The sequence below is a fragment of the Cygnus olor genome, chromosome 2 (assembly GCF_009769625.2).
Source record: "Cygnus olor isolate bCygOlo1 chromosome 2, bCygOlo1.pri.v2, whole genome shotgun sequence".
In the NCBI taxonomy this organism is placed as follows: Eukaryota; Metazoa; Chordata; class Aves; order Anseriformes; family Anatidae; genus Cygnus; species Cygnus olor.
The window spans coordinates 103,489,251-103,517,046 of record NC_049170.1 but is presented as its reverse complement, the minus strand read 5'-3'; the positions used below and the strand labels follow the sequence as shown (position 1 = coordinate 103,517,046).

General features: G+C 36.0%; 1 long non-coding RNA gene across 1 annotated transcript; it reads right to left on the bottom strand.

Moving 5' to 3' along the window:
• Nucleotides 1-27,796, bottom strand: LOC121065708. Its single transcript, XR_005817271.1, has 2 exons — nucleotides 27,702-27,796; nucleotides 1-944 (listed from the first exon to the last, which is right to left on the bottom strand). It is a non-coding gene; the product is annotated as an uncharacterized LOC121065708 (long non-coding RNA).

Below are 27,796 nucleotides of genomic sequence, written 5' to 3'. Positions count from 1 at the left end.
TCTTAGTTATACATTTATTTCAATGTTTCCACAATTTACACTTCAGAAAAGAATTTTTGCTGAACAATAGTATTAAAAAAGCCCAAACCTTTCCATGCTTTAATGGTATTTTAAATAGTTTTCCAGACAATCTTTATTGTTACTTTACACTTGACTTTCATGTAATCAGTTTCTCATTTCATCTTGTCTTATGCATGTGTAGTCCTCTGATATCAGTCAGTGCCCTGCCCAGTCTCATATGACCACACACAAGCTAAACCCAAATCTAATATGGAAATACAGGGAGACTTATCTGGGAGGTGGGAGATGAAATGATTAAAATATATGTTAAACATCACTGCTAACAGTATATTTTTTTTCTAATTAAGTAGTTGTTTTTCTGGTGTTAGTTTTAAATGAGAGACAATTTACTGCAATGCATTATTTACACAGACTTTGATGCTTTTGATCTGATCTGAAAATGCTCAAAACCCAATAGGTTAAATTGTCAGGTACAGGTTACTGTGGTTCAGCTAGCAAACACAGAATGATCCCCAACCCCCGCTGCCCGAAACAGCAGAGATTGAGGTCAAAGACCCCAATTTCTTCATTGAGACTTCTCTGTCACCATTTAAACATCATATTTTAACCTCTGAGTTTAAAGCATGAAGTAAAAATGACAAGCATGACCCTCCCTTAGCTGGGGTATGTGTGGAAGGGAACAAAAGATTTTTGTTGAACTAAGGCTTTATAATTTCTGTAAATATACAAGAGAGAAAGAAATGTCACCAAACAGTAATTGAGGTGAAATTTGAAGTCATGTCCTAATTACAGCTTTGCAATCCTTATATGTTGGCCCAAAAGAGCTAGAAGAAAGCTGTTTGTTTCAAAAAGTCAACAACTTCTTAATACTGGGGTCTGGCATATGTCCTTCAGCTTCCATTCTGTCGCCCCATAGAAGGAATCTAAGGATAAAGAAAAAATAAATAAAGATAGATAAAGATAGAATAGATAAAGATAATTGCTGTGACGTTTATATATTCCATGACAAGTCTGATATTGAGACCCCCATGTCTGCTAAGAAGGCTGGAGGAACAAGCAGAGACAAGCAGAGACCTCATAACATTCAAGAAGCACAGAGTTCTTCCCTGGGGTCAAATCCTGTAGCAGGGAAGGAACAGCCCCCTGCTACAATATAGGCTGGGGAAAGACTAGCTGGGGAGAAGCTCTACAGGAAAGGACCTGGATGTTTTGGTAAATGGCAATCATCTGTTTTTGGGTTGCTAATGCAATAACAATATTGTTAAGCTGAAGTGAGATTAGCAGAGGACCCCAGGACAGTGTGGGACTTGCCCAATGTGGAGAGGCTGTGGGCTGGTTCACTCTGAAGCAGGGATGTCTTTAGAGGCACCTAACAGCAGTCCCCCAGAGCCTGCAGTGGGGTTATTGAGGAGATGGAACCAAGCTCTTCACAGCTGTGCATGGTGGGAGGAAGAGGGACAATGGGCATACACTGAGAAAAGAGTTGTTCAGGCTGGATATAAAGGAAAGCCTTTTCCCCCTGAGGACATCACAGCAGTGTTGTCCAGAGGGGCTGTGAGGTCTCTGTCCTTGGAGGTGTTCAAGACCCAGCCTTGAGCAAACAGGTCTGACCTCAAAGTTGGCCATGTTCTGAGAAGGAGGTTGGACTGAAGACCTCCTGAGCTTCCTTCTCACCTGAGTCATCCTTTGAACATAACTGAAAGATACAAAAAATTTAAGAGATGACTTCTTTTTCAGGGCACAAGCATAAGAGCGAACAGAATTATACTCTTCTTCTCTCTAAGAAACTTCTAATATGAACTTTTGCTACTCACTTTGTTCCTGCTCATTTACTTCCTATTATTTAAATGGGATTAAATCAGCATTTCTCTGCCTAACAAGTGTTATCTAGGCAAATGTTCACTTACAAGCCCATGAATGTAGTAATGAAGCTCCAAATATGACAACAAGCACCAATTTTATAAATGGTTGTGAGGCCAGATCCCCATAACTTGAGTTCCACTTCATGTGCTTTGAACTTTGAGCTTTGTTAGCTATTACTTTTAGGCACTAGAAGCCATATTGACACTAGATTTTAATTAGTCAAAACCTAAGTGTAATTTATCAAATATTTAAGTCACAGAGCATCTTCATTTTCTCATTTGAAAAAAAAAAATATATATATATATAAATATATATATTAATAATTATCTTGTGTGAACACTGGGGGGGGGGGAGGGGTATTTAGGGACTAGACCAAGTGTACTGTGGGTTAATATAAGCAAATACATGTACACTATCTAATGGATCTTTGCTACCTGTAATGTCTCTGTTACATAAGCTAGCAAAAGACAATCTAATTGAATCAGGAACTTCAGATAGCTTAACAAAAAGCTGTGACTTCTTCAAATTAGTTTTCTTCTTGGTGACATCAGTTCTGACACCAGTTAAATACAGGAAAATAATAAAACATAATGAATGGTCATTTAATTACTGGGAAAGTGTCAGATAACACTGTTATGCAAATAGAGACCTTCTGTATTTGAGAGGGAGGATTTTAAGACAAAGATGTCAAGGTTTCACAAGCACCATTATTTTACTTTAGATGAACAGTTGCTCCCATTAGAAGACATACATAACCTTTAGAGAGCTTAAGATAAGTGAAATATTACTTACTGATGACAAAAAAAAAAAAAAAAAAAGACAGTGAACTGTACAGAAAAAAAAAATACTATCTTGTTAACACTGTTGTATTTGATAAGACTTGGAGTAATGCTGGAAGAACCAAACCAATGTTCCAATCCAGTGAAGTCCTTAAGTTCCTTGAAGACAAAGGTATTACTTATATTACTTTAAAAAAGTCTTCTTTACATTGGATTGTGCTACCTTTGCACACCTTTTTTGTTGTGCTGCAACAAAAGAATTAGTTCAAAATATAGTTTAGCATTGCCTTCAAAAAAAGCCTATAGAATCACAGCTTGGTAGGTTTTGCTCATCTCATCTTATTTCAAGCATCTGAAATGTGCCATTCATTTAGATTTTGTGCAGAGGTGTATTCTTTCCAAACACATTGATTGCTTGATTCGTCCTGCATTCAAAGACCGAGTAATTGAAGAATATTGCTTAAATTGCCTTAACATTCTCCCATTGCAGTACTGAGAAGGAACTTTTCTCTCTTTTTATAATTTCACCATGTAGCAATACAGACAAAACCTGACCTGACTAAAATTCATCTTTTATCTTCTCTTTCTATTGGACTATTGCAATTATATCAACCAATAATATACTTTCAGTGTATTACTCTTTTACTGTTGTCATCAGATATAAGAGTTCAATTAAATGGTCCAGCTGGCACGATTATCATAATTCAAGAAGAGGGTACAGTCCCCATATTAGTCCTCACCCAGAGAAGAACTGTCACAAGGGACCCCTAGAACAGCAGAACAAAAGGCAGAGTCATACTACTTCACACTGCGATATGATAACTGGTAAGACCACAGACTGAAAAGCATGGCTCCTTGTAACTCAATGCTTGACAAAGGAATGGCACACACACACAGTGAGCTTTTTTCCCCTCTCTGTTTTATTTGTAATTTCATAACTTCTTATTTTTCTTTCCACCAATTTTCAAGCCACTTACTACATTATTTGCCTCCATAGAAATGTTTATCATTATCCCAGAATGTATAGTATATTAAGAAGGTAAAGTGTTTTTGTGGTGACTGTAAAGTTTACTCATACACGTGGAATACATGGTATAATAAACACACAGAAAAGAAATATATATATGATGTTATAACTCCAAGAAACTGGTGGGATTTGAAGAACTGGTCATCTGTACCTTTAAGAACGGGTATATACAAAAAATGCCTTTTTGTTGTTGTTGTTTTTGTTTGTTTGCTCCTATGGCAATTGAGTAGCTCTAGATTTAACAATGGTGGAACATTGCAGTCCAGTTCCCAAAATATAAGGGCTAAACACTGATATAAATTCAGAGATAAATCGTTGCAGAAAATCAGGAAAACTTCTTTGACAACAATGATTTCCAATTTCCATTGAAAGTCAGGTCTTGGTATAAAATGTTATTATCTTTCCTAGGAAAACACCATAGTCTTTTTCACAAAGCACCAATTTCAGAAGTTCTATGCATTGCTATGGTGTGGATTTAAGTGAACGACAATGGGTTAAAATAATCAACAGTACAGAATTTGAATGAAATTTATATAAAAAGCCCTATATAATGTTTGTAAGATGTTAACTATAAACTATCACAAACAGACAGAATGTTAGGAGAAAGGAAACAAAATTCTTATATATTTTTCTATGTTTTAACTCATTTCTAAGAGTAATTAAAGAAAACAAAACACTTTATTTCAAATGTTCTCTAAATCTGTGAATCTGGAATCAAATAGTTAGCTTAAAGCTGCTCCAAAGGAAAGAGCAAGGAGGCATAATAATATCTAGGAGACAGGCACATGCAGTAAAATGGAAAAAAAAAAAAAAAGTAAGCTCTTAAGACAGCTATCAAAAATACCAATGACATATGAAATATGGAAACAGCTGGAAATTAATCAGTGAGAATAAATCAAACGAAACCAGAAAATCCAGGAGACCATACCTATGAAAATCAGTGCTGCAGGCAAAAAGGGAAACTAAAGAGGGAAGAAATGCTGGCATGACATAACAATTAATAAGAGCTATCATATAGCTAGCGATGGGAGGTGTGCTTTTACTGATTGGAGGGACCTACTGTGTAGTGAAAATGTAATTAATCCTGGAGACCAAAGCAGAAATAGCAATGCATTTTAAAAGATATCAACTAATAGAAGTACTTTAATATCAGTATTTCTTTGAAGTATATTCTAAATATGTATTAACACACAAAGAACATTGATATACAGTTGCAAGAACATGTCCTCGTACATCTTATGAATGAGGTGTAATGAATAATAGACAAAAGGAGTAGTTGTGAGACTCTATCAATCCCAGAGAGTAAGGTATTCTACGCACCCCTCAGTGAGCATCCTAAGCCCAGAAAATTCATCTCTCAGGTCCAAACAAACTTCTCTGTGGCTGTGACTCTACTTATATAATGGTTAAAACATTTTAGTGTTGGGCCGATAAAAGATCACTAAATATGCATTAGATATTACCTAATTCTTCAAGTTACATGATATAGCTTATATCAGGATTTCTTTATATAGCTTTCTATATTGTATATATTAAAAAGGTATACTTAGTTGAAACTCTATTTGGAGAGTGTATCTTGGTCTGAAATACCTGAGATGGCTGCAGATTTAAAATATAAAATATAGTTTGTGTAAATCTGTATGATTCTGAATTTGCAAAGTGCTGAATTCTCCTGAATGACATCCAAATATATCCTAAAATCAGATAAAGCAGAGAATACCTATACAGATTTATTTGCATTTAAAAATAAAAAAATAAAAAATAAAAAATAAAAAATAAAAAATAAAAAATAAAAAATAAAAAATAAAAAATAAAAAGTAAAAAATAAAAAATAACGGGTGGATATTTAATAGAAGATGAAAGCTTTAAGCACCATTTAGGACACGTTCATTCAATTATATGAACAAGATTCTGCATATCATATCATCTGCATTGAATGAAGTAATTGTCCATTCTAAAGCACACCACAAGCTAGAATGTCATTAAAGGGAAATATAGAGATGTTTGATATAATTTTCACTAAATACTGACCAAATATATATTTTTTATTTTTTCCTTTAAACATTTTAAATTGAACATTTTAAATGGAAATGAAATTAAACTTACCTAAATTCAGGAATAATTTATTATTCTACAAATGAACTGAGTATAACTTTGCCTTAATATTTAGCTTGCAGTTTACAAGAGCAGTGGTGGTGCAACCCCTCCCTCACCAAGCCAATCCGCAACCTTAGGATAAACTAACATTATATTCTTGTTATTGTTACAAGTGCAGTGAGTTGGGATGATTAGGCACTCCCTAACTGTAGCTGGAACTTCTGCTAACCAAACTGTAGTTCTACCCAGAAGGTACCAGAACTGTACAACCTGCAAGGTACTGGAATTGTACAGTCGGTAAACATCAGAATTACCCAACCTGAACTGTGGCCGTGATGGAAAAATACGGACTAAAGCTAATCATCTTGTGACGCTACAAATATTGCTCCTTTGAGCAATATTTAGTGAAGAGCTCCTTTGAGCTCTTTGGGACCACAGTGAGCTGTGACCTAAGATCTCCCCCTGAGGTGGGATGCCTCTCAGGGCAAGACTTCTTGAGATTCAATGATCGTCTGCCGTATATGTTGATGCATAGGAGGGTAATTCCCCCCCAAAAAGGAAAAGTTCTTGAGCATGCAACTGAGTTTAGAGATCCCCAATACCGTTTTTGTACATAAATCTCTAACATCCCGCTGCACAGAAAGTGCTAATACCTTACCATAAGTCTTGTGTATGAACCTTGCCATCTATGAATCTTTAACTAAGTCACTGTCTTGATTGTAGCAAACAGTATTGAATCATTAAATAAGCTAATGATTAAATGATGATGAAGTGCTGCCAAAAGAAAAAAAAATGCAATTAATTTGTGATTTACCATAAAGGAAATAATAAATCTTAAATTGCTGATATATCAGACCTGTGTAAAAATTTCATCTGCAACACCATGACAGTAGGCTTCTAGCATTAAATTCTAAGGAAGAAAATGAAGGAAATCTCCACTGTATTTCCCTAGGAAAGATCTCATTTATGCTAACCTGCTGTGGAATATGGCATGTTTTCACTTTTTAAAGAAAGCATCAAGTCAGGCCCAAATCTCATAGCTTTCCTGTTTGTACAGTTTGTACATTCCAGATCAGCTACATGCCAGAGCTGCCTACAGAGACACATTGCTTTTAGATTGTTTTACCTAACCAGCATAAAATGTCACATCTCCAGGGAATGAGCCACACCATACACTACCTGATTTAAACTAGCTGTATATACATGCTGTGCCTACTTCTGTTTGGCAAACAGTAAAATAAGCTATACTTTGTTGAAGGATATGTAGAATTAATCCAATTTACACATCCAATTTCAGTAACTTAAAAGTTGATATATTTTAATGTATACCTCTGCCTGGAAATCATGGGAGAGGCACACTGTTTAAAAATATTATAAAGTCCATCTACTCATCAAGTGTATTAAATTTTAGATCGTTAAAAAGGAAAATTCAGGTTTGGTATGAAATTCTTAAATAATAAAATGTAAGCTAAAAATAAGAGAGAGAATACAGTATGAATAAATTGAAAATATTAATGAGCCAATGTAATGAGGATGCATTCATTTTTAATGTTATTTTAAGTAACAATATGAATACTTTATGTGTTCTTTTTAAGGTTTTCTTGAGGCAGTGGCTCTGTACTTATGTAAATTACAATGAAAACATAATTTTCCTGGTCCTGTAGCAATATATATGACTACAAATCTCTGTACTTCATACTGTAAATAATACTTAAATTAAGAATTTATCTTTATAAATTTTTCTTGAAAATAGAACTTTCCTAAAGTATGTCAAGTATTTTAATGCTCATTAATACATAATAAAATATCATGCAATTAGTAAAGCAGCAGAAGCTTTCTGAGACTGAGGAAATATTAGTTGTGACCATATATACACTTTCAAGATGTGCATTCACTTATAGCTGTTCTGTAAGCTCTAATGGAAGAGGCAGGGCATTGTCTCACTGAAGGATGTAAATGTGGAGTATAACTTCAAGAATGAAATTGTGCTTTTTGAGTTCCCTTTTACAGTTTTGTCTCTCCTTGTTGCATGCGAAAAGACATGTAGAATTTCTGAAGAAATGTGCTTCTCTTTATCCTGTTAATGGAAATCCAAGCAGAGAGTATTTCTTACCTTGATCTTTCCCTTTCTGTCACTTCACAATGATAATGCCACAAAGTTAATCCTTCAGCTAATTTTGCTTTGTAATGTGGTATTTCACCAGAACTCCAAAGCTGAATTCAAAGAGTAAATCTTTATTTTATAAAAGCCAACTGTCTTCTCAGCCTGGCATATTCTAATGTCCCTTCTCTTAACCTTTTGTGGAATGGACATGTTTAATTTTTTGGAAGTCCTGAACTTCATATTCAGTGAAAAACATTTAAGAAGTGATTAAAGTGCCAAAAAGTATGTGTACCAAACCATCTTAGAAGCATTTTAGAAGGATCTGGCACTCCAGTGTAATGTTTCCTGCAGACCCTGTGTCATTTACATCAGTTCCAATGAATATCTCCAATATGGTGATAAATCTATTGTTTAGGAAATCTCCTTTTCTCACCTTCTTCTCTTCACTGCAACTGTCTTCTCTCAGAGTAAGAAACACTTTGCTCGCAGTAGCTTTGAGGTTTGTTTGAGATATGACTTATCTACCATGATCTGATTGAACTTATGGGAGCTTTGTCATTTGTGAGTCTGTCTTTGCAGTAGGCAGCTGTGAGTAAAATAATGGCTTGGATGACTATTCTTTCAGATAAAGAAAAGAAGGGAAAAAAAAAAAAAAAAAGAAGAAAAAAAGTTGCAATTACACACCATCTCCTTTCAACAGATCAATGACCAAGCAATCTCTAAGCTATGTCTGCTTCGGAAAAACTCTCCTGGTGTTATTTTTGAGCACAACATCGTATGGCACAGAGTACCCCTTTGGTCCACTGGGGTCAACTGTCCCAACTGTGTTACCTCCCAGTCTCTTGCCCACCCCAGCCTACTCACTGCAGAGCAGAGGGAGAAACAAATCCACAACAAACCAATAAATCCAAAGCACAGTACCATGTGGCCTGCTATGAAGGAATTTAACTCCTTCCCAGTACACATACAGATATGTGATGAAAATGAGGTAGAGAATGAATTGCAAGTTAGAGTTAGACAGTACTTTTACATCCACTCTTTTTCTTGGCCTGATACTCAGCGTTAAGCGATTAAAGCTGCAACTTTTCTTGTACTCTCACTCTCATACATGTCCATGACAAAACACAAAAGGAGAGACTGTACTTCTCATTCCTTGATGATTCCATACAAATTAGAAATAATAATCTTTTTATATTTAAAATTTATATAATCATAGAATCATAGGATATCCTGAGTTGGAAGGGACCCACAAGGATCATGAAGTCCAACTTCTGCCTCCACACAGAACCCCCCAAATTAAGACCATGTGTCTGAGAGCATTGACCAAACACTTCTTGAACCCTAGAGTGCTTGGTGCCATGACCGCATCCTTACAGAGCCTGTTCCAGTGCCCGACCATCCTCTTGGTGAAGAACCTTTTCCTAACATCCAGCCAGAACCTCTCCTGATGCAGCTTCATGATGTTCTCTCAGGTCCTATTGCTGGTCACTAAAGAGAAGAGATCAGTGCCTCTATCAATGCTTCCCTTCCTTATCTCCCTCTTCCCAGTGTATATAAAAAAAAAAGAACCCCATTTCACTTGAAAAAGTTCAAATCAGAAATACTGTTAGTAAAATTGGTGGAAAAATATCAGTGTTGCTTTTTTGTTTTTAATTTTTTATTTCATGTGGCTAGTAGTGCTAATACTAGAAAATAATTTATTTCTCCATAAGTTACTGAAAAATTACCAAAATTGTTGACAAATTAGAAAATGAGAGGACAAAATATATTTTAACATTGCAATGACTAAAACCTGTATTTTTCTCAATTCTGAATATCTAAATTGACAGGTTTAGTATTATTACAATGTTAATAGCAAAAGGAAATTTAATAGAGCTGTTTACATACGATGTCTTTATGAAGATTTTAATTTCTGTTTAGCCTAATGGCTAACTTCCTAGCTGTGATTTTATAAGCCATAATGATACTCAAGAGCCAATTCTTTGGCATGATATTATTTTAAAAATAAGTTAGGAGTATCCTTTCTTTCCCTGTGGTAATCTACTGGAATAAGTTTTCCTACTTCTCCAAAACCTATTATGACTAACATATCATTGACAATTTTTGACAACAGAAGCTCTTGCTGAGAGGTGGTGAAAATAGACTAACTGCCAATATATGAAGGTCAAAAAGATTGTGAGCACCATTACAAAAGCATGACTTAGACCTGATTCATCTTATATTTGCCAGTTTCTTGTCCCCTTGTGATAGCTGCTCAAAAGCTCTACTTGAAGAGGTGAGAATAAAAGAGGATTATATTAATGGGAATCATGTAATATTTGCCAAGATGGAAATTTCAGAAATCCTTCTAGACCAAAGAAAATATTCAACACAAAATGTTTTTTTTTCCCTACCACTTTTTTCTCTGTAGTCCCACATACCCACAGAAATAGATGCTATTTATATAGTAACATTTTTTTTTTCTTTCCCCAGAGTTGTGCTGGCAGGGGACGTTTGCCCTGTTGGATGTTAAAAGTGGACTTGTGCTATATTGCACTGTAATAGAAGTGAGTAAAATTAATTTAACTGCACTAACCCTTTGATCATGTGGCTGGCCTTTCCTTCATTTTGCCTTTCTGGCTGGAATTTATTTTTGTCAGCACAGCAGAAAGTGATATATAGCATTTTTGTTGTTACTTGAAATAATCTTCTGTAGATCAGCTGATTTCCCAAATGAACATTCAACATTAGAGAGAGAGAGAGGCGATGAAAGAGAACCTTAAATCTTTATGCCTTCCCTGACAAAGTTTCAGTTAAGCTCCCCCTTTTTAGCCAATGTATTTACTTCACATTTTCAGCAAGTAAGCAAACGTAGAATCTACTTTGTGATGCATCAAAGTCCTGTGAACCCTGATTTAGGAGGTGAATGAAGAATTTTTATTTTTTTTTCATAATGTCTCAGGTATTCTTAAGCTATTAACTTATTAGTTTTTGGCTTTGTCTTTCCTTCTGATACATAAACAAACTGCAGTTACATATCACTCTGGATTACACCTTTGCTCCTACATCACAGTAGCTAAATGCTGACCTGCCAACATAATGGAATATCAATGAAAGCATCCTAACATGCGTAGAATCTCTGATTAGAAATTCAAAAATACAGCAATATTAAGAAAAAAATATACATAAACCATCACATATTGAGAATAATGAAGCTGATATTGTTATATACTTGGCATTACAAAATGTTCTCATTTATGTTAATGGGCAGCACAACACAGAAACTGCTCAGTAATTTGAATTCAAAGACAGCAATCTCTATTGTTTCTGCCCAACAGCACATTACATCAATTCTTTTCTTAAAGTTATTGCATATTGATGGGATACTTTTCTACTGACAGGCAACAAAAAATGAAGTCAGCACTTATCCAGTCAAAGTGGCTGAATGAATGGGAAGGTTAATGCCTCAAACTAGGTTTAAATTAGTTCACATTTCTTTAATAATTGCATTCCTGCATTAAACTTGTTTTAAACATGAATATGTTTGATTCACAGTTCCTAAAGGCTAAGTTACGAGTATATGATGGAAGACTGTTATGCTTCAAAGCCTATGAATTCAGATAAAAATTACCGTAACTTTTATAAGTTTTTCAAAGGTCAGTGAAGGGCTGGAAAGTTGCATGACAACAAAAAAGAGCTATGGGGGAAATAACTAGAACTGATAATGACCTTTAAGCCAATGAAGAATGAAAATCATAAAGTACTTATCCATACGGAAGAACAAAGACACTCACAAAAAAGATTCAACAACAAGATACAAAGTAAAATAGCTCATTATGACTGGAAATGATGGACTAGAACTGCACTAAGGAAAAAAAAAATCTTACACAGAAAAATTTTGCTTAAACAAGTAGTACATTGTGTGTGTGTGCATGTTAGTCTTTAGGCTAGACTTGCCAAAGTCAAGACTAAGCTTCCATGTCCCATTGTTGCATGGGCCTGGAGGGCTTTTTAGCTTATACTTCCATCTGAAATAAGACTTAAAAATGCATTTGAACAAATGAAAATTGTTACCTCATTAATTTTAATTTCTTCTTTCCTTTTCTGTTTTCATTTCTCTATTGTGATACCTGTCTGAAATTCCACTTTGACACTCCCCTTTCCATATAATAAGAAGCTGGTACTTTTGTTGTTTTCGTCCAGAATACATATAAGATAATATATATGTTTCTAAATTACCCATAGGATAGTAGGCATGATATAGTTGTATTGACTTCTCTCTGTGCACTCATACAAAATCCATTGAAGCCGATGCAGAATTTCATTAACTTACATGTGATTTGCTCCACACTGGTTTAGACAGGATTTCAGGATCAAAGTGCTGAGTTCACTGGAAGCCAAGAAGGCTTATCAACTATGAGTTCTTAGTAATTGCAAAGACTCATTCAGTTAGAAAACCAAACAGTTAATTTAACTAATAATGAATGGGCAAAAGAACTCCTTCATCTTGAAAAACTAAATTGTCTTGTGGAGATTCTGTACTGCCTCACATAATTAAATACAAATAAAATATTCCATATAAAATATGGAATTCTGCTAATAGAGGGAAGGGATGCCATCCAAAGGGACCTGGACAGGCTGGAGAATTGGGCCCATGAGAACCTAATGAGGTTCAACAAGGCCAAGTGCAAGGTTTTGCACTTGGGCTGGGGCAATCCCAGGTATTTATATAGACTGGGAGAAGAAGAACTTGAGAGCAGCCCTGCAGAGAAGGACTTGGGGGTTCTGATGGACGAGAAGCTGAACATGAGCCAGCAGTGTGCTCTTGCAGCCCAGAAGGACAACAATGTCCTGGGCTGCATTAAAAAAGGGGTGGCCAGCAGGGAGAGGGAAGTGATTGTCCCCTCTCTACTCTGCTCTTGTGAGACCCCACCTGGAATACTGTGTGCAGGCCTGGGGCCCCCAGCACAAGAAGGATGTGGAGCTCTTGGAACGGGTCCAGAGGAGGGCCACTAAGATGATCAGAGGGCTGGAGCGCCTCTCCTATGAAGAAAAGTTGAGGGAACTGGGTTTGTTTAGCTTGGAGAAGAGAAGGCTCCAGGGAGACCTCATTGCAGCCTTCCAGTACTTGAAGGGAGCATATAAACAGGAGGAGGAATGCCTGTTTTCATGTGATCATAGTGATGGGACAAAAGGGAAGGGGAATGGTTTTAAACTAAGACAGGGAAGATTTAGGTTAGAAATTAGGAGAAAGTTTTTCACTCAGATGGTGGTGAGGCAATGGAACAGGTTGCCCAGAGAGCTTGTGGATGCCCCATCCCTGGAGGCATTCAAGGACAGGCTGGATGCGGCTCTGGGCAGCCTGCTCTAGTGGTTGGCAAGCCTGTCCAGAGCAGGGGGGGTTGAAACTAGACGATTTTTAAGGTTCTTTTCAACCCATGCCATTCTATGATTCTATGATTCTACGTTTCTGTGATTTTATGATAAAAGCTAAAATCAACCCATGTTTAAGAACAAATTTTATATGGAACACTGCAACTTCTTCTGAGTAGCAGACCAACCCCAAAGTTGAACTGAACAGAAGGACATTTCAAAGAGAAGAAAAAAGAAGCGATACATGTTCTGAGAATTCAGTTGAAATAGACTCTGAATTTTTCATGCTCTGATGGAAGAGCACACAGGAAGGGTAGCTTGAAAACATAGTTAGAGTTTAACTGGGAGTTTATTGCATGTATGCTGAATAAACAGAAGAAATGAAGTTACTATGGCATTCTACTATACTATTTTTTGTTACTCAAGAGGGAGAGCCAGTATAACAAAATATTCTGCTGGCCTTTTATGCTCCTCCACTTTATACCCTGAGCTGAGAATGAACTCGGAAAGCTTATTGCAATTTCATTTTGAGATCGACACCAACTTCTTTGTCAGAGTTTCAAAGATAGAAGATTGCTGGTTGAAAAGCAGCCATTAAAATAACATTTAGATTTTACAATTCCTTTCCTTCCTCCCACTCAAGACCCACCTCCCATCCCATAATTATTTTTTTTTTTTGGTTTTAAACCAGGCATCAATCAAATTCGTGCACCATGGAATATTTTCAAATTATTTACTAGCTATTCCAGCATGGACAAGCTAGTCCAATATGGCCTGTTTCCTTTATGTACAATTGCGTTTTCTGGGTACAATCAATTTTTCAAACTCTTACTATTATACCGAAATCTATATTAGAAATTACAAATTATGCATTTCAAGACAAGTGAACAGATGCTCTGGCACAGAATTTTTGTCCCAAATATTGGAATACTACTGTTTAATTAACGGCTGGGAATAGCATCTAATTTGGCTGAAGTCTTGTATGTAGGAGTGCAGGTGCCTATTTAACAGATTTTCTTATTTCATGAGTTTGGTTTATCTCCACGTATGTCCAGAGGGCAGAATTATTGTGACAGAAACAAAAAAAATGTGCAATAACTGTCATCCACCATTTCAGAAGTAGTGGTATCTGTCCAATATCCAATCAAGCACAGAGCAAACAGTGGATATTTACCATTAAGGGAAAAAAGTTATGATAACCCAGCTAAATACCTATATTAACTCTTACAACACAGTAATTTGTTGGTTTTTTGTTTGTTTGTTTGTTTGTTTGTTTTAGTAAAGGTGTCTGAGATTTTGTTTTCATTTCCCTTCCCCCATTAATATTGGGATGCGTTGTGTAAAAATAAATAATTTTTACTTTATATTTGAGAGCAGAATGGAAAGTGTAGTGATAGATCTGTGAGTCTCTGTTATTAAGGGTAATGATAGGTGAAGGGAGGAACTTATGATCATGAAAGTTGTCAGGAGCAGGGTTTTCCTGCTATGAATTAAATATGTATGGTATAACTGATCTTCTGTGTTAAATCACTGCTTTTTTTTTTTTTTTTTTTCAGACCAGTATAGGCTATTTGCATTCAAGAAGTAAATCTATGCTTGGGATAAAACCACTGTGAACCATTATAATTTACTGAATTTAATAATTCCTTCCTCTTTTAATTCTTTCAAGCTTCTGAGAATCAAATAACCACCAAGCCAGCAGAGTACTTAAAGGCATTAGTGGTTATGCTGCAAGTTCTAGCTGGGAAGAGAACCAGGAGATTCTTTAAATCAGATGTTTCTAGGGTAAAGTTATGCATTTTGGCTAGAACCAACATATTAATCATGACCAAATCTGGCAATCTATTTCCTGTTATCCACACCTGGTTGAAATCTCTTGTCTCTGCCATGTTAGCAACACTTTTTGACATCCTGTAGTGAATTGATGCCACAAGGTAACACCTATCCAGAAGCACTGTACAGACAAGTGAGATTTTGACTACATCTGCCTACCTCTAATTCATTAGATGGTTTTGTTATAGACTGGGAAGTAAAAACAAAAACCAAAAACAACATAGAAAATTGTTGTGATGAAGCAAACCCAGGATATCCACAGATACAAGCTGCATCTAGATATGCATATGAAAGAGAGCTGTTACAGTTTTACATCTTTACATTCATGGAGGAAGAGCAGAGAAAGAAGCCACAGGAAATTGCATCTGCTTGGCTTTAGATAAGAAGGTAATAATTGTGTCAAAAAGCTTTGAATATTTTTTTTTCCATTTAAATGAAATAATTGTTTGTATATATGTTCCTATATCTTTTCAAGCTTTTGATTTCAACATAAAGCGCGATTGTAAAATTAGCAATAAATTTGATTATGTTTCAAAATGTCTATCTGTAATCAATTGGGTGTAGATTAGGTAAGGTTGCAGGCAACTTCTGAGAATTAAATCAAACACTGGTTGCAAAAATCAGCAGAAAAATAAAAACCCTATATTTTCCACAGGTGAAAGTTAAGTATGTTGCAATATCAAGTACTCAGCTGTGAGGCAGGAAAATCTAAATGAGAATAATTGTACATATATGCATCTGCTATGTGTATAGAAATTCATGTTGCATATACACAAACACATTTATATAAATTTATATATATTACCTATGTTTCAGTTATACCTAGCTTTTTATTATTTATTTATTATTATTACAAACTACCTTCACTAAAATATGATTTTTTTTCCTGCATGGAATCCTCAGGATGATTTTAACCTACCAACATTGCTTGAATGCTTGCTATGTAAGCACATCAGCACAAAGAGCACAGTCAGAAGTAAAAAAGATGAAGTCCAACCACAGATGGTTAAGGACTGGCACTTCAAGGCAAACAAACAAACAGAGAGAAAAAAAAGAAAACAGAAAATAAAAGAACATTCCCTGAAAAGTCAGGTGCAAAAGTTAATGTTGCCCTTAGGCAGTTTAATTTATTCAGTCAGTGTTTATGAAGCAGATAGGCCATGAGAAATTGACCTCAGTGGCATTTTGGAACTGATCTTTTGACAAAGAGGAACAGTTTACAAACAATTTTTCTATTCTGGGAGGCAAAAAATAGGAATATCTTTAGGAGAAGCTTTACTAATTTCAAATTTAAATTAGAGTTATTTTGAGTAAATGTGTTTACTGTTATTAGAGCAACGATAGATTTCACTTTCTGTATATTGCAGATATCTTTCTGTCCTACATCTTTTTTCTTTCTACACCTCAAAACTCTGTTTATGTCATGCTTGCATAGAGATTTTTTTTCATTTTTATATTTTAAGTAATTCCACACAAATTTCAAAAATTGTTGGTTTCCTCCTTTCACCACTTGAATCTTTTCTACTGCTTTTCTACATATCTTGTATTAAAGAATTCGTTGTCTTGTTGCACAAATTCCAAGAGCCTCATTTGTTTCTGTTATCAGGTGACTCTACTAGCTAATGCAATTTATTCAGTGATATACTTGTTTGATGTGAGGAAATAAATTAGATTGTCACCTACAGTGGCTCTGACTGAAGAGGTTGACAGTGGTTTCTTACAACTGATTTTCAGTTTTGTACATAAAAATACAAATAGACCTTTCAGAAAACATAGCTGCACAAACAGATTTACCTATTTAAACAGAACAAAAGTGATCAAATATCTGGGGTTTCTCAAAAGTTTTATTAATCCCCTGCTTAGCTCCTGTAGCTATGCACCTGTATATTGAGCCTTACTGAAAAAAAAAAAAAAAAAAAAAAAGGTACAACATGAACTCCAGTTAATCAAGTTACTGAGTTAAATGTACTATTTATTGAAGAAATACTCCTTGGATTAATTATTGAATTGAATCTTAATGGTCTTCTGATGATGTCGTATATGCATATATACATATACTTTATTTACCTATTTATACAAACATATACATGTTGATACATATATGCAGATTAAAATTAAATTACATATACAGGCTAGACTCAGCTGTCAGCATTATGTTATTATATTTTCATAACTTTTACCACTTTCTGGGTATTTATGTAACGTATCTTACATTGCCAGAAAGACGTGTACTTTTCTGCTTTACATCTTGTACTTCACCTTTTCTGTTTTTTCAGATATGAATAATGCATGAATATGCTGAAAAGTCTAAAATCTGTAAAGTGCTAAATGGAAATTACAACTGTGCCAACTTATATTGCATTATTGGCTTCTTCTGTGTAGGATGTACAATGGTTACGTATCCTTCTGATTTAGATCATAATAAAAATTCAGACATTACGCGTTTTCAGTGTCTAAACTTCTGAGTACGTATTTATGCCAGTCAATATCTTTAAGGGCATGTTTTCATGTTTTTTTTTACTGTACATACAAATCTAAACATAATTTGGCAGCTATGGTGAACTATAGACACTACTTTTGGCAGCTATGATGCTTTTTGTTGTTGTTGTTGTGTTTTTTTTTTGATTTGAAGCTACCTGACTGTTTGCATATTTTTGATATCTAGTTCCATCTATTCCTAATCTTACCAAAAGGAGAAAGAATGAGTATAAGGAAATACACAAAATTATACTTACACCAAGTTCTAAAACTCATCTATATATAGTAAATTATGGAATTGAATGCCTGTCAAATAACCCAAATACAGCATTTGGTTATATTCAATAGGTATTTCGCTTATTCACTGAATGTGGTATTCAAAGCCAAGACATATTCTATATTTGTTGAATTAACTTATTGTATGTACCTGTAGTGGGTTTACATGGCAAGGTTTTGGTAGTGGGGGGCTGCAAGGGTGGCCTCTGTGAAAAGAGTCCAGCAGCTGCCCCATGTTAAATAAGAGCCTCACCGCTGGCCAGAGCAGAGACAATAAGCAATGCTATTTGCACCTCTCTGAGAGCAGATTTAAGAAAGGAAAAAATAAACAAACAAACAAAACAAACAAACAAACAAAAACTGCTGGGGAGCAGCATCTGGGAGAGAGAGAGGAGTGAGAAACAGCTCTGCAGACATCGAGGTTATTGAAGAAGGAGGGGGAGGGGTGCTCCAGACACCAGAGCACAAGTTCCCCTGCGGCCTGTGGTGAGGACCATGGTGAAGCAGGCTGTCCCCCTGCAGCCCGTGGATCCCACATGGAGCAGATCTCCATGCTGCAGCCTGTGGAGGAGCCCCCAGTGGAGCAGGTGGATGTGGCCTGGAGGAGGCTGCGGCCCATGGAGAGCCCCCGCAGGAGCAGGCCCCGGGCCAGAACTGCAGCCCTTGGAGAGGAGTCCCCGCAGGAGCACGGGGTCTGGGGGGAGCTGCTGCCCATGGGGGCCCCATGCTGGAGCAGTTTTCTCCTGACGGATAGACCCCGTGGTACAGACCCATGTTGGAGCAGTTGTTGAAGAGCTGCTGCCTGTGGGGAGCCCCTGCAGGATCAGTTTGGGAAGAACAGCATCCCGTGGCAGGGACCCCACATGGAGCAGGTGCAGAGAGTGACTGTGAAGGAGACGAAATGTTAGGGAGTGACCACAGCCCCCATTCCTCATTCTCCTATGCTGCTGCAAGGTAGAAGAGGGTGGACGGAGAGAAAGTGTTTTTGGTTTCTTTCCTTTGTTTCTCACTTCTCTAGTTTGTTAGTAATAGGCAATAAATTTTATTATCTTTCTACTCTGAGTCTGTTTTGCCCACCACGATAATTGCTGAGTGATCTTTCCATCCTTGTCTCAACCCTTGAGCCCTTTGCATCGTATTTTCTCCCCCTTTCCCTTTGAGGAGGGGGAGTGAGAGAGTGGTTGTGGTGGAGCTCGGCTGCCGACCTGAGTAAAACCACCACAGTACCGTATTGTAGTACTGCTCTGGTTCAGTGAATAAGCTTAAATTTATCTCAGAGTGAGGGACTCAGACAAATATTCAGTATCTACAGCTTAAATTTCATTATATTTATAAATGGGAATTATATTGTTGGAACTTCATAGCTGGACATACAGTTCTACTGTAACTTATTATAATTATAATAGTAGCCATAATATAAATGTGTAGCCACAAGAGAAAATTAACAACAGCAAAAGCAGCAAACGAACAAAACACAACCATGATCACACACTCACAGAAATATACTACCAGTCTTAGAGGTTCCTTCAAATAGAAAAGGCACTTGAAAAAAAAAAAAAAAAAGCCAGTCAGCTAAGGCATTGACTTTTGCATTTCTCCAGGGATGTAGAAATCTAGTCATCTGGGAAGTAGGTGTGCTATATTCCTCCAGTTACTTCAAAGTGATGGACAGAAATTAATGAAGTAATAGCCACATAAATACACAAAGAAAAATATTGGTCCTCTGGGAAAAGAGCTATAGCTAACTGTCCCCCTATGTATCTAGTATCTGAGAAATTATGATATGTATATATGTATGTATCAAATGATATAAAGAGACACTATTTTTAAAGCGTGTGTTAAATGCACAATTATTCTTACAGAAGGAAGTATAATATGATCTCTGAGTTATGAAGAGATACCATCAAGGTATAGACTGCAGCATTTTGTCTGCTTTTCTTTGGTAGCCACAGCATTCAGGCTATGTACAGTAGTGTGACTTTCATATACCACTCAGTCACTACTGAAAAAGAATAATGATAACACTGCAAAGTAGGACATTCATAAAATAATATATCTGATAACCATTATTTCATAATTTCAGTCTTAAAGAACTGATATATTTCAGAATGTCAGTGTGGTTAAGGTGACATAAAGTGGTGACTTCAACTGGAGTCAGTGGAGCTGCTACATTGATATATGTCCCTCTGAGAATTTGATCTTCACCTCACTTTTAATAAAAATTCTTAGAAATAAAGTATATTCACAAAGGTAAATATTGATAACACTGTGGTAAACTAGAGTTGTAACTGCTTAAGCAGCAAGAGCAGATATTCTTCCTTACTACAGTTTAATTTACGCTGCTTATTCTAGCATCTTGTTATCATCTTTTTAAAGCTATCATATAGGAGTTGGGGAATGGGGAATGTTTCTTTTTCACTTCAGCACATTTTTTTGTTGTTCTTGTTCTAAAATTGATTTCACATTTTAAAGTTCACCTATATCCAAGCAGAACAAAAAGAATTTACAAACAACAGAAGTCTGAATCTTTCAAAATGAGATCTGTTTACTCTGGTACTTGCAGTCATTCATCCATACTGACTTCAGTGTATCAGCACAAAGTACACAGGCTGGTGGTAAGAAATGAGCAAATATTACTGCATAAAAGAGTATGGCACTGAATGCATATTATACAACTTTTATTCTGTGGTAGATGACACCGTAGCAAATAAATGAGGGCATTTTTTTTCTTAATAACTAGAGTCAGTTGATGATTTCTTTGATGGCTAGGAAAAGTGATAGTTATTTCAATCATTCCAGTTATATCAAATCTAAAGAATTTGGAGATGATACCTCTCCACAACCAGAAATTTATGCTTCGTGTTCATCTGGACATTTCAGCGCTATGTGATGCAGGTAAGGTGATTTAACTTACATAGTAGTGCCTGTAGTCCTGTTGCAAATGTGATGCAGAGTCACTGGTTTCATGTGCATCTAACCTTCACAAAGTATGTGAAGTAAGTCATAAATTGAACTTCTGAGCTATAAGAATTGGCAGTTGGTTTTGTTTGCTTATTTATTTTTTTCTAATCTTCTTTCAAAAATCTCTTAAAATATAGCAAATCAGGGACCTAGTCCCTATCAAGGCATAAATAATGAGTGATGTAAATTGCCTCATTGTGGAATAATTGCTGGAGGTGAATTATTGAGGCTAAACTTTTGTACATATCTTAAGAGGAGGTTCAGTGTTGAGGAAACTTTCAGGGTGAGATGCGGCAGATATGCAAGAAATCTGTTCCATGATAGTCCCGTTGGCAACATAGCCTGCAACCTTAGTTATTGGTGATACCAGGTGAGCTTGGTGTGCTGACTCTAAGGGTTACAGCAGAGAGGGTGGAGTGGAGTGAAGACACCGCAGCTATGCTATCACTGCAGGGATGCGGAACTGGATGGTATTGCGGAACTGAGAGACTGCATGGCCAGCCCTGACTCTAATGGATAACCAAATCATGTCCTCTGGGTGAACTTTGCTTGTATTATTTCATTATAATGCCAAAGCACAACTCCACCCTAAAGGCTACCCGCCTCCAAGGTGTGACCACCCCTCACTGAGCATGAACTCTGAATTACTCTGAGCCTATACCTTTAAACAAAAGTGAGAAAAATCTATACCAGTCACAACAAAGACATGTATGAGTCAGTCAAGTAAGTAAACAGTATAAAAATGGTGCAAGAGAGGAAAATGTCAGCGGAAGACACCATCTCAGACAAGTTGGAAGGACATTGCTGACTTCTGTGATCAGTTGACAGGTTGAACCTCCATAGGAATGCCTATTAGCTGAGATTCGAACTCATTTATACTGAGTGCTTCCCCAAGAAACCTAATGTTCTCTATAGTGTTGTTTCATTAGTTAGCACATGTGTAGTTGGTTGTGTTTGTCATATTCTTGGTATTTGCATGTGCTTTGCAGACAGTATATTTATCACTGGCAATTCAAAAGAACTTGTATTCCTGTTGCTTCAATAAACTACACCAGTCATTTACGATACTGAAAGTATATTGCGCTATTTGTGAATCCGTGATCGTGATTAATGCAACTGGACTTATAGTGCCAATTGCACTATTTGTGCATCTGTGATTGTGATAATTTAATATAATTTAGTATATTGAATGAGACCAGATTTATAGTGCCAAACTGGGCATTACTTAGAATCTAAGCCCAGCCCTCTGATGTCTGAGGACAAGCTGGAACGCAAGGGGGTTTAGGTCCTGCCAAACTTCCTTACCCTTTAACGCAACACTCGTACCATTACATCAAGGACCTAATGCTACTGTTGTTGAGTAACCAAATCCTTTCTCTCTTTTGTACTAACCTGAACATCATGTATTAATATATTCAAGTTGCCCAGTACCTTCCTTTGTATTTTGTAAAACCTTAGTGCTACAACAGTAAAGAGTATTAAGAGACTGACATATGTTGTGTGATATAAAATTTCACACTGCCCAGTACTGCTAATCAGTTATGGCTTAAGTGTCAGTTATTAATCAGTTATTAACTTAAGTGTCACTTAACTACCTAAATCTCTCTCAGATACTTCAGCTTTGGAGAAATTTCTAAATGAAAGTAGGTACTATATAGATAGAAAAAAAAACCCTGTGTGGGCTAACAGAGATGAAAACCTGAAAAAGAGCAGGTGACTGTAAATTTTAAAGTCGAATTTCAGTTTAACTCCATGCAGTGGGTGCAAGTAGGAAAACAACCAAAGGACAGCTTTGCTTCAAGTACCAGGTAGCTCTAGTAACTGGCTGACCTGAATTGTGGTTTCACAAATATGCATTACATTACCCTATGGTTTTTCTGACCTTAAAGTGTTTCCTCACTTAAATGGCTGGAGACGGACATACCAGACACAGCAAGGATGAAGAGAATTCGGACTTCTTTTTCATAGCTATAGACTACTAAAATGGTGCTGGGTGGCCATATCCACCAGTTATTGAGAGCCTGGAAGGTACCTCTCTACAGCTGGAAGTTAAAACTTCCCCCCAGATTTTTTTTTTTTTTTATTTATTATTTTTAATATAGATATTCCCTCCAGTGAGCATTGAAGGAATTTACATCCATGCTAAACACACTGTCCAAAAGAACAAGTACTGCAACCTACCATGTCTATAGGATAATAAAATAATTCAGGCTAGAATGGATCTTAGGAGCTTTCTAATCCATATCCCAACTCAAAACAGGGTCAGTTCTGAGGTCAGATCATGTTACTCAAGGCTTTATATAATTTGATATAGAAAACCTTTAGGATGGAGATGGCACAATCTTTCTAGGAAAAACTATAGATCTGAACTGCCACTCTATATTTTCAACATCAACCCATTGTCTAGTTCACAGTTGTTTCATCGAAACGCTGTCTTATTTCCTGGGAGTGATGCATTTACTGAGTTCCCTTCCTCTCATCTTGGGAATGATGCTGTTCCATGAAATGGCTGAGATAGTTTGTCTGGCTCAAAAAAAAAGCAAATACATTGGTAGGAGGATCAGTGGCAGCCTCAGGAGTGATGGATTTAAAGGAAGTCATCATTTTCTATAAGTGAACAGAAGCCTGAAGTATTGGCATAAATAAAGTCAAGAAAACATTGTTTTGAAGAGATGCACACGAGTAAATTATTCATACCATGAGATACATAATGAGTCAAATTATATGCCTCATGGATGAGGCTCTCTCCTTTAAAAGGAAGAATAGTCTTTAGCAATGTATACGGAAATCATTTTGCTACCCTATGAACCAAGGAGAAAGCCCACGCCTGAATACTTTTACCTGTGCAGACATAGCCTAAATCAACAGGAAGCATGAGAGAACTCCCATCCAATACCTGTCTCTAGTCATGTCTAGTTTCCAATAATTAAAAGAGTGGTGAAACACAAATAAAGGAAGAAGAATATTTCTTGGTCTCTGCAGTCAGTGAAAGTCAATATATGTACAGAATGAATTGAACAAATTGACAAAACCATAATCAAATATTCATTTAAACAGACTCCTTGGAAATAGCAATGAATGATACTCATACTCTCTAATTGTATACTTAATAAGATCTCTTCAGTCACATCACAAGAATGTTCTCATAGATAAGTCTCTCTCAGAGCAGAAATAAATCTCTTTTATCCTCCCTCCATTATATCTATTTTGTCTTTTCAAAACTATCTTCTTTGAGAACCTAAAAACTTTTTTTTTTTTTTAAAGACTGGTTGGTTCCATTTGGTATTATACAGTATTGCCCTTAAAATTATTATTTTTGCTTCTTGATAAAATTAATTGTCCCAAAGAAATAGAAAACATCTTAAGTAAAAAACAATAACACCAGTTAACATCGGTGTTTTGTTAGGGTAAAGAAGCATTCTTATTTCGGCTACCCATCTCATGGCTATTCCTCAGTATTTTTTCCATTTGATACAGATTTTTTTTTTTTAATTTTTGTTTGCTTGCTTTGTTCAGAGCAACAATGATTTAGTAGGTTTGCAACAGAAACTTTCAGACTTGACAAATCAAATTAATTATCATTTGAGCTGGGTGATCAGCACAGGATCATAAAGTTAATTTAGATAACAGAGTAGGGTAGGTAAAAGAATTGGACATCAAGTCTTTGATTTTGTCCATGAGGTCTGTGTGATGTCAGATTTGCAAGATGTATCTTGCTTAATATTTCCATGCTTATTGTGCATAATATGAAACAGAAAGAATCAGAAGATTAATATGTGATTGGAAGATCTTTTGAAAATTTTAAGCAGTTGTATGGAAATAAGTTGCATAAACAGGGAGAAATGGACTGTGGGAAACATAATAATTAGGACTGAAACAGAACCAGAAGCAGACCTTAAGGTGCACCTGTAAGATCCACTTTTCCAGCTTATGTAGAAGCAAACGTTGTTCAATTCCTTTCTCTCTGTTAGGTATCAATTTTCCTTTGATATTGCTCTTTATGAGGTAGTGATCAGATTTGCAGTAATGTATATGCTGAGAAGGTTACACAATAGCATTACCACTTTCTGTATTCAGTCTACCACTCATAAAAGGAAAAATGAAAACATTTTCTCACTAGATGACACTTCCCTTGAGAAGGTAGCTGGGTGGAAAAAGTAGTCATTTCAAATGCAGGGGTTTTATATAGTTTGGTAATATAGTTTAAATATTTTTACAGAAAAAAATTACACGAAAAAGTATTACAAATGAGCAATGGAACTTAAGCGTGTACATATTGCTGTAACGAATTTCAGTAATGAGACCTGTGGATTTTTTTTTTCCTTAAAATATCTCAGCTATAAGATTGTTAAAAATATATTTTGATGTTGTAATAAAAATACCACACATTTTTTTCTGTGGTGTAATTTGTTAAAATCTCCCATTAACATTCAACAGCAGTCTATTCAGTCTCTTTGTAGTTAATAGACATAGAGTACTCAACTTCTTGCCCTCTGAGCAAGTACTGGCAATGTGCTCTGACCTATAATCTCCACTTAAGGGTTCAGAAGTTTTTTAGGAATGTTCATGAAGACTTTATTAATCTCCAGTAAACTCAGCTCTTCTATTTTTTTCATGGCTGAATATAACACTATCTGCTTCCAAGACTAATTATAGAAGGCAGAGCAGAACAGTCAAAATTATGCCCCTGGCATAATTACAATGGACTTTGTTTATCTGCATGCCTTTAAACATCATCCAACTATGCAATGCTTTCCTTTTGTTCTGGTTATTTGTTTCTGAGAAATGACATTTAAATTACTAAAAGAAAAATATTAAAGTGAGATGGCAAGCACAATTTAAATCTGATTGTAAGTGCAGCTAATGCTCCAATTCAGAGAAGATTCTTTAATAAATTAAAAAAAAAAAAGAATGTGTATTTGAATGCCATTTTTCATACTTGGGTTCTTGTCTGCATTTTGTGACTAATTTACCGCTGTTAGATCACAAATGTATCTCTAAAAACCTTGCACCTTACATTTTTATACAACTTTCTGTTATGTGTAATATTTACAAGACAGTATGTATAAATATACTCTAGAGAGAATACTGTAGAGAGTAACTGAAGTATTAAAATCATAACCCTCATGTTGTAGAGCAAGGAGCTAAGTACGGGCCTAAGGGGCACTATAACAATAAAATAATGGAAGTAGCAAACACAGTATATTTCTGCAGTAGCGATTAAACACCTGGGACGTCATCTGCATTAGTAGATGGGTTAAGTCTTAATGCTTCAATAACAGAGAGTATTGTATAAAGTCTAATTCATGTATGTAATTCCAGGCTATGCTCTTTTTCAAGCAGTATAAACTTTTTTGTTTATGCTTCTTTCAGTTTCAAGTACCTAAAATGGGAACATAACATAGTGTCTTATCTTATTCAAGTACATAAACCACTTTAGTATCCTAATACCAAAGATGTGATGGGTTTTATTATAGTATTCATTAATTATGAATAACTTAGAGTGTCAAGAACATATACATGCTATTATACATAATGCATGAGGGTGTAAACAAGACTCAAATGCACAGAAAAGACTGTTTCTCTTTTGTTTCTTTAATCCAGTAATTCAAAGATAAAGAATTTATCTCTGATCAGAGATTCTAGCTTGTGGATTTTGCAGCTGTCCTTGAGGGATTTGGAATACATAAACTAATAACACCATCACTTTTCATTTTGTTACACCTTTTATCTGAAGATCTCAAAGTGCTTTTCAACTTGAATGAAACACACCTTACAACAGCAAGTGATATACATAAGGGACATCATAGGAATTTGTTCAAACTCCCATTCCCCACTGAAGTTAATCCCCCTTATTGTTCTTTAAACATTTGTGGCAGCACTCTAGCAAAGTTCAACAGGCTGCAGACCTCCCCCTCCTCTCCCCTGTATTCCAGTTGTACAACATATTCAATTAAAGCTGCCGGAATTGAAGAAGGCATGATGCAACTGAGTTGCAATTTGTGTAAAATACAAGGATTAGTGCCCTTAGGTGGTGAAAAATGTCATGAAATCTAAACTAACATATATGGCTAGAAACCCAGTTTTATTTTTTTTTCTAAAAGAAATAAAAACAGATTAACCCAGGATGGCAAATTAACTGAAAATGTTGCTACACTGTGCCAGCCAGAGATGTTGAATGCCTGTGGGACTGAAAGCAAGGTAGAAGGCCAGCAACATTTCCAATTACTCAGATAAACTGAATGTTTGTTTACTAAAATTAAGTCTTTTCACAAAGAAAAATCATATTTAAATATGTAGATTACTATCTGAGCTTTGAAACTACATTCATCCATGTAAATACTCATGTCAATTCAGCAACATATTTTTAAAGAAAAAATGTGGAGGCTCTTCTCTACCATAATGTTGGACACCATTTAAGAGTCATAGAATCATAGAATCACAGAACGGTTTGGGTTGGAAGGGACCTAAAAGATCATCTAGTTCCAACCCCCCTGCCATGGGCAGGGGGCCCTTCCACTAGATCAGGTTAATCAAAACCTGGCCTCAAACAGTTCTGGGATGGGGCTTCCACAACTTCTCTGGGCAACCTGTTCAAGTGCCTCATCACCATCATAGTAAAGAATTTCTTCCTTATATCTAATCTAAACCTACCCTCTTTCAATTTAAAGCCATTACTCCTTGTCCTGTCACTACACATCCTGACAGAGTCCCTCCCCAGAAAGGTGCGACTATCTGGGAGGATGGGAGCGAAGGGAGGATGTCTGCCATAAGGACAGACAAATAGGTTGTTATAGCTTACAGTAGTCACGTATGGCTTGGAAATCTATATATTTAGATTCTGATAAAAAGATAAAACCACCGATTTAAGTATATTGAAAGTAAATACCCAATAAAAGCTTTTCATTACCTTCCATGTCAGTATTATAATGCTCCAGAAGGACAATTTTTTTCTCCTCCAGACCTTGGTTTTCTTCCAGATTTATTGAGACCACATTCAAACTC